Raw genomic sequence first — 13,477 nt, 5'->3', positions numbered from 1 at the left:
GACAATGTACTGATGACGATGACAATGATGATGATGATGATGATATATATATGCGAGTAAAAATAAATACAAAAAAGGTGGTTTTTTTGTATGATTGTGTATACATATATATATATATGTATGTATATGCACACACATACACACACACACACACACACACACACACACACACACACACATATATATATATATAGTCTCATCTCTGCCCTCATGGAAAACGGATGTTAAATGTTGATGATGACAATACAAATTTTGTGTGATTTTCTTTGAATTTGCTATTTGTACCAAACTAATACCCCAACAACAATAAAAACACCAAGAGCAACCCCCACCAAAATCAAACCTAAAATAAATAATAAAAAAAACCTTTCGCTATGGTAAACATTTTGCTTTGTCAAAAATCTTTTGATTGAAGTTCAAATAAACATTTGCTGTTTCATTTAAAATCATTTGGGAAGGCCATAGATAATTGTTAAATAGACGACACTTGTATAATCGTGACTGCTTAAGGTATAAAGTTATTGAATCTGTTTATGCTTGACAACACTAACTGTGAAAGTGTTAAAAAGCATAACATCATAAACAAAAATACAACAGGAAAAATGAAAAAAGAACTCAGACAACTGGTGCCAAGTTTCATGTGGTTAGATCTGGAGAATTCATTCATGCTAGAATGATAAAAATTGACTCAAAAATTCTTGATGACCAGTAAAAAAAAAAAAACCAAAAGTAAAGGAAAAGAAGAAAAAAAATCAAAGAACATGGAAGATCAACATCAAACAACATTCCATAATATACACCACTATTGCAACAACAATAACAGCAATATCAAGCAACAAAGTATATTCAGTGTTAGAGTTGCTTAGGACTAAACCAGCCTTGTAAACTGCAGCTGTATGACCAATGATATTTCAGTTATAACAATCCTGTTTCTTTCCTTGGCACAAGACATTAGGACCTGTAATACTTAATGCGATTTTCTTTACTAAGGGTATGATTTGAAGGAGGTTTTGCTGCTAATTTTAGTAGGTTGAATGACTGTGTAAAGACATTCTCTCATGGTGACAGTTATGTTGACTAATAAAATCTATGTGGTTGCTCAAGACCTGTTAGAAATAGCAGCCAACTTTTCCTTTAATTACACCCTACCAACTTCAAAAAGGCAGAATGTATTGGATTAAGTAGTTCCATACATTTAATGACCAAGAGAAGGACAAGTTTGTGCGAACTCATTTGTGAAGTAATCAAATCAAAGCCCCTCTTGGGATAGCTTGAACAATGAAGTAGGCAGCCATAAACATGATCAAGTCATAGCTTGAATCAATATCTGGTCCTTATATCTGGCTATTGAAACTGTGATAGAGTGATCATGTTGGATGTCTGTTATTGCCAGATGTGACCAGTTTTGTTTATGATGCCATGGATTAATTGATCAGAGCCAGCTTAACTGATTCTAGGTGGATATACAAGTAGACACAAGAACAAATATTTACCACTTGAAGAGGAAAGTTTCAATGTAGTTGTTAGAAATAACACTCATATCTCCCTAAAACCATTATCTACCATTTGGCATCTTGGGTGCCTCTGCTAAAAAAAAAAAAATGGTTCTCTTGCAAATATTTGAGCCAGATCTCCAGTTTGAGGGTATCTTCCTCCCTCCATCTTATTAGTCTCAGAATCACTACAAAAGGGTCAGGAGTGCTCTATTCTCTCTTAACTGAAAGATAAATCAAAACTGTTCCAACAATGACCATTCCCAATTTTCATTTGGTGCTAAAAGCAAGCGCCTAAAGTTACGTTATCCAATATGTCCTCCCATTATCAATATGGTATGGTGTGATTTGTAGGAGATCTGGCATCTATTTCTAGTGCATCAAATGACCAGCCAGAGGTTCTTTTGTTGGTTATATGGGAAACAATCTTTAAAAGAAGTTTCAATAAACTTTTGTATGTAGGCAGCATGGCTGAATGGTTAAAAAGCTTGTTTAACAATCATAACATTACAAGTTCACTTCAACCACATGATATCTTGGACAAATGTCTATTACCATAGCTTTGGTTGACTCAAGCCTTGTGAGTAGAACTGGAATGACAGAAACTGAGAAAGACTTTAAGATGGATTGAACCCATAATTCAAAGCTCGAGCGATACCAAACTGATTCTGCATGAGAATAACATTGAAGTTACATGTATTTGTTTAATACTCAACCACTTTCATGCTAATTTGATGAATAGGTATCTTGATTGATCAATCAACTGAATTCTTATCATCAAAAGGGGTCAGTTTGCTTTGCTGAGCTACAAGTGGTGACATTGTTGGCATTTCCCCTGTCAATAAATCATTTTCTACCTTAGCACCTTCAAAGATGTGCGAAATAAGAAATCCTTTACTTGAAAAAGAAATGTGACAGGAAAGGCATCTAGCTGTGAAAAAAATGTCTTAATAGAATATTCATCTAACCATTGCCAGTATGAAAAAAAAAAACCCAAATTAAACAAATGGACGTCATATAGACATATATCATATTTTCTGGCATACAAGTTGAATTTTTCAAGCAAAAATTTACAATCAAAACAGATAGGTCAACTTATATACCAAAATGAATTTGGAAGACTAAAAGTTCTGTGTGAAATGCAGCAGGATTTGGAAAGATAGTGACAATGTTTGTATCTTTTATCTTTTACTTATTTCAGTCATTAGATTGTGGTCATGCTGGGGCACAGCTTTGAAGAATTTTAGTCAAAGGAATTTTTTTAAGCTTAGTACTTATTCTATCAGTCTCTTTCACCAAACCACTAAGTTATGAGGCTGTAAATGTGCCAATACTGGTTGTCAAGAGGTGGTAGGGGACAAACACAGACATGAAGACACATACACATACACACATGCACATATCACAGGCTTCCTTTAGTTTCTGTCTACCAAATCACTCACATAACCAGCAATGGCCTTGAAATATATATATACATACATACATACATACATACATACATACATACACACATACACACACACACACACATACATACATACATACATACATACATACATACATACATACATACATACATATATATATATATATACAAGGTCTGATAAATAAATATCCAGACTGTTGCCACACACTAAAGCACACACAGTGAAGCTGCTTGGTGAAGATTTACCTTGAACACTGCTGTGCTTGTGCACTAAGTTTTAATGTTCTATCTCACCTCTGCTGTTTATAGTAATGCTTGGAAGGAACGTGTGTAGCATGTGATCATCGCATTGACCATGACAGAGAAAGATGTCATGGCAATACCTGCTCAGAGGCCTGTGCAAAGTTGCAGAAAGTCTATGGAGATGAGTGTATAAACCACACACAACTGTATGAGTGTTCAGACATTTTCAAGATAGCTGAAAAAATATCGGTATTGACAAACATTCTAGGAGACCCACAACCAGGAGAACTGAGAAAAACATCGCAGATGTGCATGCAGCTGTGAGGGGAGATCATTGAATCCCCATCTGTGAGTTATCAGAGGAAGTGCAGAATAATTACAATTCAGTTCATTCCATTATCACTAAAGATTTGAGTATGAGATGCGGGTCTGCCAAGTTTGTGCCAAAACTGCTTTCAGCTGACCAAATAGACACTCAGGTTTCAGTTGTACAAGATCTCCCTGATTATGTTGAAAATGATGAAAACATTTTGAAAACCTTGTATAGGTCTCTGAGCAGGTATTGCTAAGCTTTTGGCAAAATTTGGTGCAGATTCTCTGCTCCACTTTCTCTGTCATAGTCAATGTGACAATCACATGCTACACACATTCCTTCCAAACATTGCTGTAAACAGCGTGAAATTTAGTGCACATGCACAGCAGAGTTTAAGGTCTATCTGTGCCAAGCAGCTTCACTCTGTGTGCTTTAGCTTTGTTACTATGGTAACAGTCTAGATACTTATTGATCAGACCATGTATATATACAGGAGTTGGACAAAATAATGGAAACACTTAGCATCATAGCATCATAATTTTGAAATATCTATAAAACCACCAAAAGCTTGTTTATTTTTATGTTTTTTGATTTATTATTAGTGTTGCTTAATATGTTTTGCTAAAATTGCTGTTTCTTTTTAGATATCATCAGAAAAAGGTAACTAAAATTCATTAAAATGAAAGATCTATCAGACTTTCAAAGATGTCAAATTGGTGGTGATCTTATGGTAGGCGCTAGCATAATGAAAACAGCTGAAATGTTTGGTGTATCAAGAAGTACTGTCTCGAAAGTAATGACAGCCTTTGAGAAAGAGGGAAAAACCTCCTCGTCAAAACAAAACTCCGGAAGAAAACCAAAACTTTCAGATACGTACTGTCGGACTCTTACACGAATTGTTAGAAAGGATCACAAAAGTACAGCTCCCAAAATTACTACAGAGTTTAATGAAAACCTCAAGAACCCAGTTTCCACAAAAGCTGTTCGCTGGGAGCTGCACAAAGCCAGATTTCACGGGAGGGTTGCAATCAGAAAACTACTACTTTCAAAAACAAACATTGCAAAGTGTTTAGAGTGGGGTAAAAACTACAGAATTGGTCCCTAGAACAGTGGAAGAATGAGTCATCCTTTACCTTATTTCTGACCACTGGTCGAATATACATGTGGAGACAGCCAAAAGAAGCATTTGACCCAGACTGCCTTCTTCCAACTGTTAAACATGGAGGAGGATCTGTGATGATCTGGTGGTGGGGGGGCTATATCTTGGAAATTCACCAGCCCAGTGGTTTCTCTTCCTGACAGACTATTTAAGCATTTTATCTGATCAAATTCATCCTATGGTTGCGGAACTGTTTCTGGAGGGAAACGCCAATCTTTCAGGATGATAATGCACCAATTCACCCAGCTAAAGTTGTTACTGAATGGCACATGGAACATTCTAGTGAAGTTGAACATCTTATCTGGCCACCATGCTCTGAAAAAGGGCTATGAGACATTGGGCATTACAGGAATGAGCAAAAGAAGAGCTATCAAGAACAACATAAAAGCTGCTGAGAAAGCATCTAGATAACTCTGGCCAAAAAGGTGATCAATGGAGCCAGTAGAATGCTGCTTGCTTGATTACATGCCTAGGTTTAATCAATCTAGGTCAGGTCACCTGAACGAGAGTGTATGTTGTAAGTGATCCCAGAATACAACACTAAAAATATGTATTGCATCTGTATGTGTATGCTGAACACAACTCACCTTTCCACATTCTGCTGGTGCATTCTTTTAAGATACCCTCTCTCTTTTGGTTGTCTCAATAACGGTTATACTGTTGCCATGGTTACAAATATTAGCCACAACGATACAAACCAAGGCACTATTGGTGGTAACTAACTATGAACAATGCTGTAATGGCAAGGTTAAAACAATGCTGTAATGGCAAGGTTAAAGTAACTATAACAATATTAATGGTGGAGTTGACAATAGAGGCAGAGACAACAACCATTTCTACATCTGGCACACATGGCTCAATACTAATAATTTTAATGTAGCACAAATATGTCTTATGAAACAAAAAGGAAAATTACAACAGTACACCAAATCGTTTGTCCTATGGTTAATCTGGAAGCACATCCCCTAGGAGAGAGCCAGCCTGGGGTTGAAAAGTCATCCACTGGTACAAACTCTTCTCTGAATACAAACCTAGATGGTCACTTGGATGGGAACTGCCCCAACTCAAGCCCTCCAAGTCCACCACCACAGAAAGAAAATTGTAAGAGGATCAAATGGACCCGAGAAGAGTATACAGAAGTAATATATGCCTATTACTATGCATAAAGCAGGCCATCAGAAGAGAAACACATTGCAAACTCTTATCAAATATGGAGAACCTGAAATCAAGACAGCCAACTATATTTGATCAAAAACAAGTTAGCATATGTTAGGAGGGAAATCTTGAGAAATAAAAGACTCACAGATAGTGAAATAACCACAATCAAATACGCAGCATAAAATGGCCTAAATATAAGACAAAAAGGAAATGAAGAACCAGACAAAGAGAGCAACTCACCACGAGTGTCAATTGAAAGACTGCCATCTGATCAGAACATGCAAATGTCTGAAGAAATAAATTGTAATGAACCTGATAAAGATAGTGAGGAAAGTACTAAAGAAACAATATTTGAAGACTGCACATTTACCAAAGAACATAGAGAGTCTATGATAGAAATGAAGCAGAAAATCCTGAATAAGCTTGAAGTTGGAAGACACACCAATATGCAGATAGAGAACCACTTCATAAACTCTCAAATACAATCCAAAATAGAAAACAAATTAAAATTGGAAACTATGTGACAAAAGAAATTATACAAGCACTAAAACTAGATCTCACTGAATTAAACGAAATTATTTATGCTACTGCTAAGACAATTGAAACCAGTCGTATGCCTCTGAAAAAACAAAGAAATACAAACCTGAGAAGAATTCCAAAACTGGAAAAGTAAAATTGAAAAAGAGATTGAAATAATGAGGGATGAAATATCAATATTGAATGAACTAATCTGTGGAAACGGTGTAAAAACCATAAAAGGAAGAAGGATGAAGAGAAAACAGATTGTCACCAAGAACTGCTTTCAGCAAAAGAAACACTGCAATAAAAAGTCCAAACAAAAGCTCAAATAATACGAAGGTTTGAGAAGAGAAACAAGTTTTACTAGCAAAATAAGCTGTTCACATCCAATACGGAAACATTCTACAGAGAAGTAAGAAAGGAGAAAATAACTGTTGAAGACCCCACCTTCCATGAAAGAGGTTGAAAACTTTTGGAAAAATATCTGGAGTAATGAAAAGGCTTACAATGAAAATGCAGATTGGATTATATGCACAGAAGGATCCTACCAAAACTTACCAGAGCAAGCATAGGAAGACATCACAATAGCAAACTCATGAAGGCACATAAGTGGAAATCCTCTGGTAATGATAGGATGTCAAATTTCTGACTTGCATCACTCCTATCTGCACATGAAAAGTTAGTCCAGTTGTTCAATGAAATTATGAGAGATCCTATGGAAACACCTGATTGGTTAGCAAGAGGTATTACTTACCTATTCCCGAAGAATGATGAAACCAAATTTCCCCAAAACTATCAGTCCATAACATGTCTATCTACCACGTATAAAACTTTGACATCCGTCCTTGTGGAGAAAACATGCAAATTTATGGAACAGAATGATATTTTCCCTACTGAACAAAAAGGGTGCCAACGAGGCACATATGGATGTGAAGACCAACTCTTAATCATTCACATGATGCTTGAGAACTGTCATAACAAATGCAGAAATCTCAGTTACACATAGATTAATTATAAAGAGGACTCTGGCAGCATACCACATTCATGAATGTTGAAATCACTGGATATCTTCAAAATTTCTCCTGTGATTTCATACTTTCTGAAGTACATGTCAATGTGGAATACAAATCTCTAGTTATACCACTCTAATGGAGTATTGACCACAAAAAATATTAATATCAACTGTGGTATTTTCCAAGGTGACTCACTTTCACCTTTAATTTTTTTGCATAGCCCTAATATCCCTTACAAGTAAACTTGACAGAACAGGGTATGGATATAAAATTGGTGACAGGAAAATAATATATCTTATATGGATGACTTAAAACTCTATGGTAAAGACGATAATGAGCTTAAAGGAATATATCGTACTGTGAAAGCATTCAGTGATGACATCAGGATGGAATTTGGTCTTGATAAATGTGTCAACATCCAACACCACTGAACATGAGGTCTTCAATTTCCCTTTCCAGAAAGGGAAATTGAAGACCTCATGTTCAGTGGTGTTGGATGTTGACACAATCATAAAAGAACTTGAGCAGGAACAAAATTACAAACACCTCAGAATAAATGAGGGCACTGGCATTCAGCATGCAAGCATGAAAGAGGAGATCAGGAAGGAATGTTACAGGAGACCTTGAGCAGTCCTAAAATCCAAGTTAAATGCATGTAACAAATGTTAGCTATAAATTCCAGTTGTTATTTACAGTTTCAATGTGTTGAACTGGAATATGAGTGAGATGAGGAAGACTGACAGGAAAATCTGTAAGCTGCTGACTTACAATAAGATGCACCACCCAAAGGTAGACTCGGATCACCTTTACCTACCCAGAGCTGAAGGAAGTCGAGGCTTGGTCCAATTTGAAATCTCTTACAAAACTACCACAATTGGACTGGCAAAATATCTTGAAACATCTAATGATTGGATGCTAAAACTCGTTGAAAATGATGAAAGACATAAGAAGCTTCATTCTGTTATGAAGGAGAGCAAAAAATTTTCTAATGAATTTATGCATAATACCCAGGTTGAACAGCATGATGGAAGTGAAGCAACTGTAGTTGCAAAGAAGGTGAAGTCAATTGCAAAGCAAAATACGTTTGAGCATTTGGTTGATAGATGGGAACAAAAACCTCTGCATAGCAAGTATGTGGCCTGTAGCAAATAAGCTGATGTAGACCAGAAGCACACCCATCAGTGGTTATGGAGCTCAGGGTTAAAGGCAGAAGGTGAAGGCTTTATCTTGGCTGCTCAAGATCAAAGCTTCTTGACCTGGAACTATCAAGCCAATGTGATGAAAAATGGTGTAAACCCAAAGTGCCGCTACTGCAATGATGGGATAAAAACAGTGGACCAGCTAATTTTTGGGTGTAAAGTTTTAGCATCTGTAGAGTACAAATCAAGACATGACAGAGTTGGCCAATATCTACATTGGATAATGTGTTGGCATTATAAAATCAAAACTGCTCACAAATGGTACGACTACCACCTTGCGGCTGTAACTGAGGGAGAAAATGTAATGATTCCCTGGGACTTTCCAGTCTGTACAGACCGGACCATCAAAGCAAATAAACCAGATATTGTTGTGAAAAACCAAAACAATAAAGTCTGTTTATTGATTGACATAAGCATACCCTGTGACCATAATATCTCAGCAAAAGAATTTGATAAGCTCAGAAAATATAAAGATTTGCTAATCGAAATCAAAAAGTTGTGGCATCTTAAAGTGGTTACAATACCAGTGATTGTAGGAGCACTTGGAATGATCAAAAAGGAACTGAAAATTATTTAAGAATGATCCCTGTCTTACCATTCATGCAGGAAGTGTAAAAGATTGTCTTAACTGGTACATCACACATATTGAAATGAACATTGTCGCTGCGAATTTTCTCTCCCTTTTTCCCCCTTTATTTTCTTTGTTTACTTTTTAAATTTTTTAACTTTTTCCTTTTTATCTCTGTCTTTCTTCCCCTTTTTCTCTATCACATGACTTTGTAAATGAACAACCTGGAGTGTTTATTTTAATGGCCTACCAATGTATACAGTGTGTTTCTCTGCCCTAGGTATCAGGAAGACACTTGGCAAGAAATGGAAACGGAATTAAAAGAAGATGATAATGAAAATAATATTAATAATTCTTTCTACTATAAACACAAGGCTTGAAATTTGGAGAGAAAGGATAGTCAATTTCATCGACCTCAGTACTCAATTTATCAACTCCAAAAGGATGAATGGCAAAGTCAACCTTAGCAGAATTTGAACTCAGAATGTAAAGACAGACGCAATGCCACTAAGCATTTTGTCAGGTGTGCTAACGATTCTGCCACCTCACTGCCTTAATAATAATAATAATGGTTTCAAATTTTGCCATATGGGCAGTAATTTTGGAGGAAGGAATGAGTTGATTACATTGACCCTAGTGTTCAACTGGTACTTATTTTATCGACTCTGAAATGGTGAAAAGCAAAGTTGACCTTTGCGGAATTTGAACTCAGAATGTAAAAATGGACGAAATGCCACTCAGCATTTTGCCTGGCATGCTAACAATTCTGCTAGTTCACTACCTTAATAATAATAATAATATTTATGTTATTATCAACAAAGGTTTGAAGCGATACAGAAAAAATATAAAGAAACATTAAGCAGGAAACTTAGAATAAGGAGTGAGGTGTCTAAAAAGATGGCAGAAAGGGGATAAAAGATACAATCTATAAATCGAGAAATTAAAATTTTAATCCTTTTCTGTCCTATGTGAGACACATTCCCAATTTTTATCAAACACCAGAGTACTTTGAGACTTATGAATGGAAAGCCTAATATTATTTAGAGCATAAGGAACATGGGCTAATTAAAAGCCTGGAAACAAACATGAATGTTCGGAGCAAACTTATGAAAATGCTTTAAACTGGCAAATAGTTAAAGCAGAAATTTCATGGAAATAAATGTTAAAATGTATGATGAAACAATTATTTAAGGAAGAAATAATGAAAAGAAATAAAGCATTTTTTGTGTTTTTGTTCAAAGACTATAGACAAAACTACTGGCTAGGTTGGGTTAGAACCTCCAACCTACATCACTTTCCTTCTTACCTGTCATTGCTTGTATTGTTGTTTTGTGAACTTAGAGATATTTGTTAACCATTTAAAAAAAATAAAAATAACCACGTTTTCAGAGTAGGACTATTCCAATTTGTTATGTCTTTGTTTTGTTTTTACTAACAACCTGTCTTTTGCATGTTTCCTCTATTCCAAGCTGCTCCTCTGTCATTTTCAGTTCATTAAAATATCCTTGGCATGACAGTTATGTGGGTTTACCTGTTGTCTGTCTGATTTCTGTCTCTCAGCTCTTCTTCCTCCTCCTCTTCCTCTTCATTATTATTCCAAGGAGGGGCATCATTGTTGTTTTGAGGAAGTCATTTCACATCACTCCTTTTAATTGTTTTACGCTGAGGTCTTTTTTTTTGTTTCGTTTTTGCAGACAGTTTGGACACTTTCCTCTACAACTATTGCCTCTTCTTTGCCATATGACTATGGAGTGGTGTTACTGGTTGCTGTTAAGGGACAGGAAGTCTGTTTCTCTGTCTCTATGACTAGGAATGAGACAACAACCTCCACTATTCTCAGAACTGTGAAAATACTACTTAGGAAACAGGAGTTTGTTTTTGCCTCAATTTGACTTCATTGTTTTCCTTTCTCATCTTCTGTCTTATTCTTTCTAGTCCTTCAAAGTAGAAGGCTCTGTGGTGGTTCTTATTACAAACATAAATGAAAGCTAGGCTTGTTTTGGAGCATCAACTTTATGCATTTTATTTCAATACTGTTAACTTAGTACTGTTCTAGTATAGCACTATGTCCTTTGGTGGTCACTAAGAACTGTAAAATCATTTTGATGCTCCAGACAACATCTTACCTCCCATCAGCCCTGCTTTATTCACCTGTCCATACTGCAATACAAAAATGATAAACCAACCACAGATCCACATCATTTCCAATGTCTCTTAAAATCACCCTTATGTTTCTTTGCCCCCTATATATGGGGATACAAATGTGTGGATGGAGGTATATCTAACAGTGTCAGACTGTGTTTTAGCTGAGTTTTCACTTTTAAATGTGCAGTAGCCAGTGCTATAACTTTATCCCACTTTCAATTTTAATTTTAATTTTAATTTAATAACAAGTAATACTATTCTGGCACAGTCTTTTTTAAAACATAGATATGTAATTATTTTTCTCTGCTCTCTCTTGGATTAGATTCAGCAGCAAAAAACAAAATAAAAGAACTTGGTTTAGTTTTACAAAATTTTCCAAACTTAATTTTTTTCTCAAGAACTGTGGCAAATCTAAAATTTTGTTTGTTTCAACTGAGGCAAGATCAGCATTAACAGAGTCATTATATCAGTGATCTAAGATGTCTTACAATCATGTCACCAATGTTGTCGTTATTTTCATTATTATTTTCAAAATTATTTGTTAGACTGTTTGAAATATTTTTATATTAATTGTTCTTTAAAATGTTTCTGTCTGTCTTTTTTTTTTTTTTTGTTCATTCAATTGTGTAATTTATTTTTGTTATTGTACCATGTTTGTGTCTGGTAATTATTCTGTATGTAAAATGATGTCCAGTATATGTAAGCAAATAAAAAAAAGTCTCTAAAAACAAACTTATTTTTTATTTATACCCTGAGTATAATAGGAAGGCTTTCCTTGGATATTATAATCCTTTTTAACAAATACTCCAAAGAAAATTTCATTTGGTTATCTCCAAAATAAAGTAAAGTTGTGTTTCAGAGAGAAAACAAAATATGTCTCCACACCACATGATTCAATATTAATAATAGTAACAGTGTCTAATTTATGCACAAGGCCAGCAGTTTTGAAGGGTGTGTATAAGTCAATTACAAGGACACCAATACTTGATTGGTACTTTATTTTAACAGCCCTAAAAGAATGAACAGCAAAGTTAACCTTGGCAGGATTTGAATGCAGAATGTAAAGAACCAAAATAAATATCATAAAGCACTTTTTTGACACTCTAATGATTCTGTGAGACCCACTAAAGAATGATGATGATGACGATGATGATGATGATGAGGAGGAGGAGGAGGAGGAGGAGGATCATGATCATGATGATCACGATGATCATGGTGATCATGATGTTCGTAATAATAGCAACCAGAAATAGCAAAAAAGTGACTAAAAACAATAGGAGAATTCAAAGAGAAAAGAAAGAACAACAGAATGAAAAGAATGGAAAGAAGTGGAACTGCATGGCCTGTTCAGACAACAAACCAAAAGTGTTGGAAGTGAAACTCATTGGCGTTGTTTGATGGATGGAAACTTGAAACGAGAAACAGAAACGTTAATCATAGCAACTCAGGAACAAACCTTTAGAACAAATCTGATCAAGACAAAGATTGACAAAAATCAGTCAAATAGCAAATATAGAATCTGCTGGAAAGGAGACAAGCATAGCAATCACATTTTGAGTAAGTGCAGCACACTAGAACAAAAGGAGTACAAGTGCAGACATGGCTGTATAAGCAAAAGAGTGCATTGAGATATTAGTTGAGTATGTGGCTTTAAAATAACAGAAAAGCGGTTTGAACATGAACCAGAGGCTGTCATAGAAAATGAGAATTAGACTTGTTGCAAAAGTATACCATAAACTCACATACTCTCTCTCCCTCTCTCTCTCTCACACACATACACACACACACAAATAAGTGAATCTATATGTATAGCGTTATTACATACATTTATACATGTTTATGATTATCTGAACTTACAGATTATGGTGAATAATGATGAGACGATAGTATAGAACACCTTATGAAATGAGAATTAGTCCACTCTTTGACCTTCAGCATTGTCCACTGTTTAGCAAACAACTGTGGGAATGTTTTGTGTGTGTGGGTTTCATATGAGAAGATGTAACTTCCCCTTGCTATTTTTTCCAGCCAGATCTTTTGACGGTTTTTGTTCTTTGGTTTGTAATTTCTTTGGATTTTGTTGTTTTCATAAGTGTTGTACTCCAAGGTTGTTTTGTAGGTGACAGGGCTGATGTTAGTTATTTTCAGGCCATGTTTACATATGCCCTTGTATTGCAGGCATGGCAACCTTTGCTCCCCAGATCCAGATGTTGTGTGTGTGGTGGTGTATGTTTGTGTGTG

The 13,477-nt window shown here is 35.5% G+C and overlaps 1 protein-coding gene across 1 annotated transcript in view; it reads right to left on the bottom strand.

Annotated features, from left to right (window-relative positions):
- The window catches only part of LOC106878872 (uncharacterized), a 33,089-nt gene that overhangs the window by 16,196 nt on the left and 3,416 nt on the right, over positions 1–13,477 (bottom strand). The window lies entirely within an intron of this gene.

Source organism: Octopus bimaculoides, chromosome 7 (genome assembly GCF_001194135.2).
Source record: "Octopus bimaculoides isolate UCB-OBI-ISO-001 chromosome 7, ASM119413v2, whole genome shotgun sequence".
Taxonomy (NCBI): Eukaryota; Metazoa; Mollusca; class Cephalopoda; order Octopoda; family Octopodidae; genus Octopus; species Octopus bimaculoides.
This window is presented reverse-complemented; position numbering and strand designations above follow the sequence as displayed.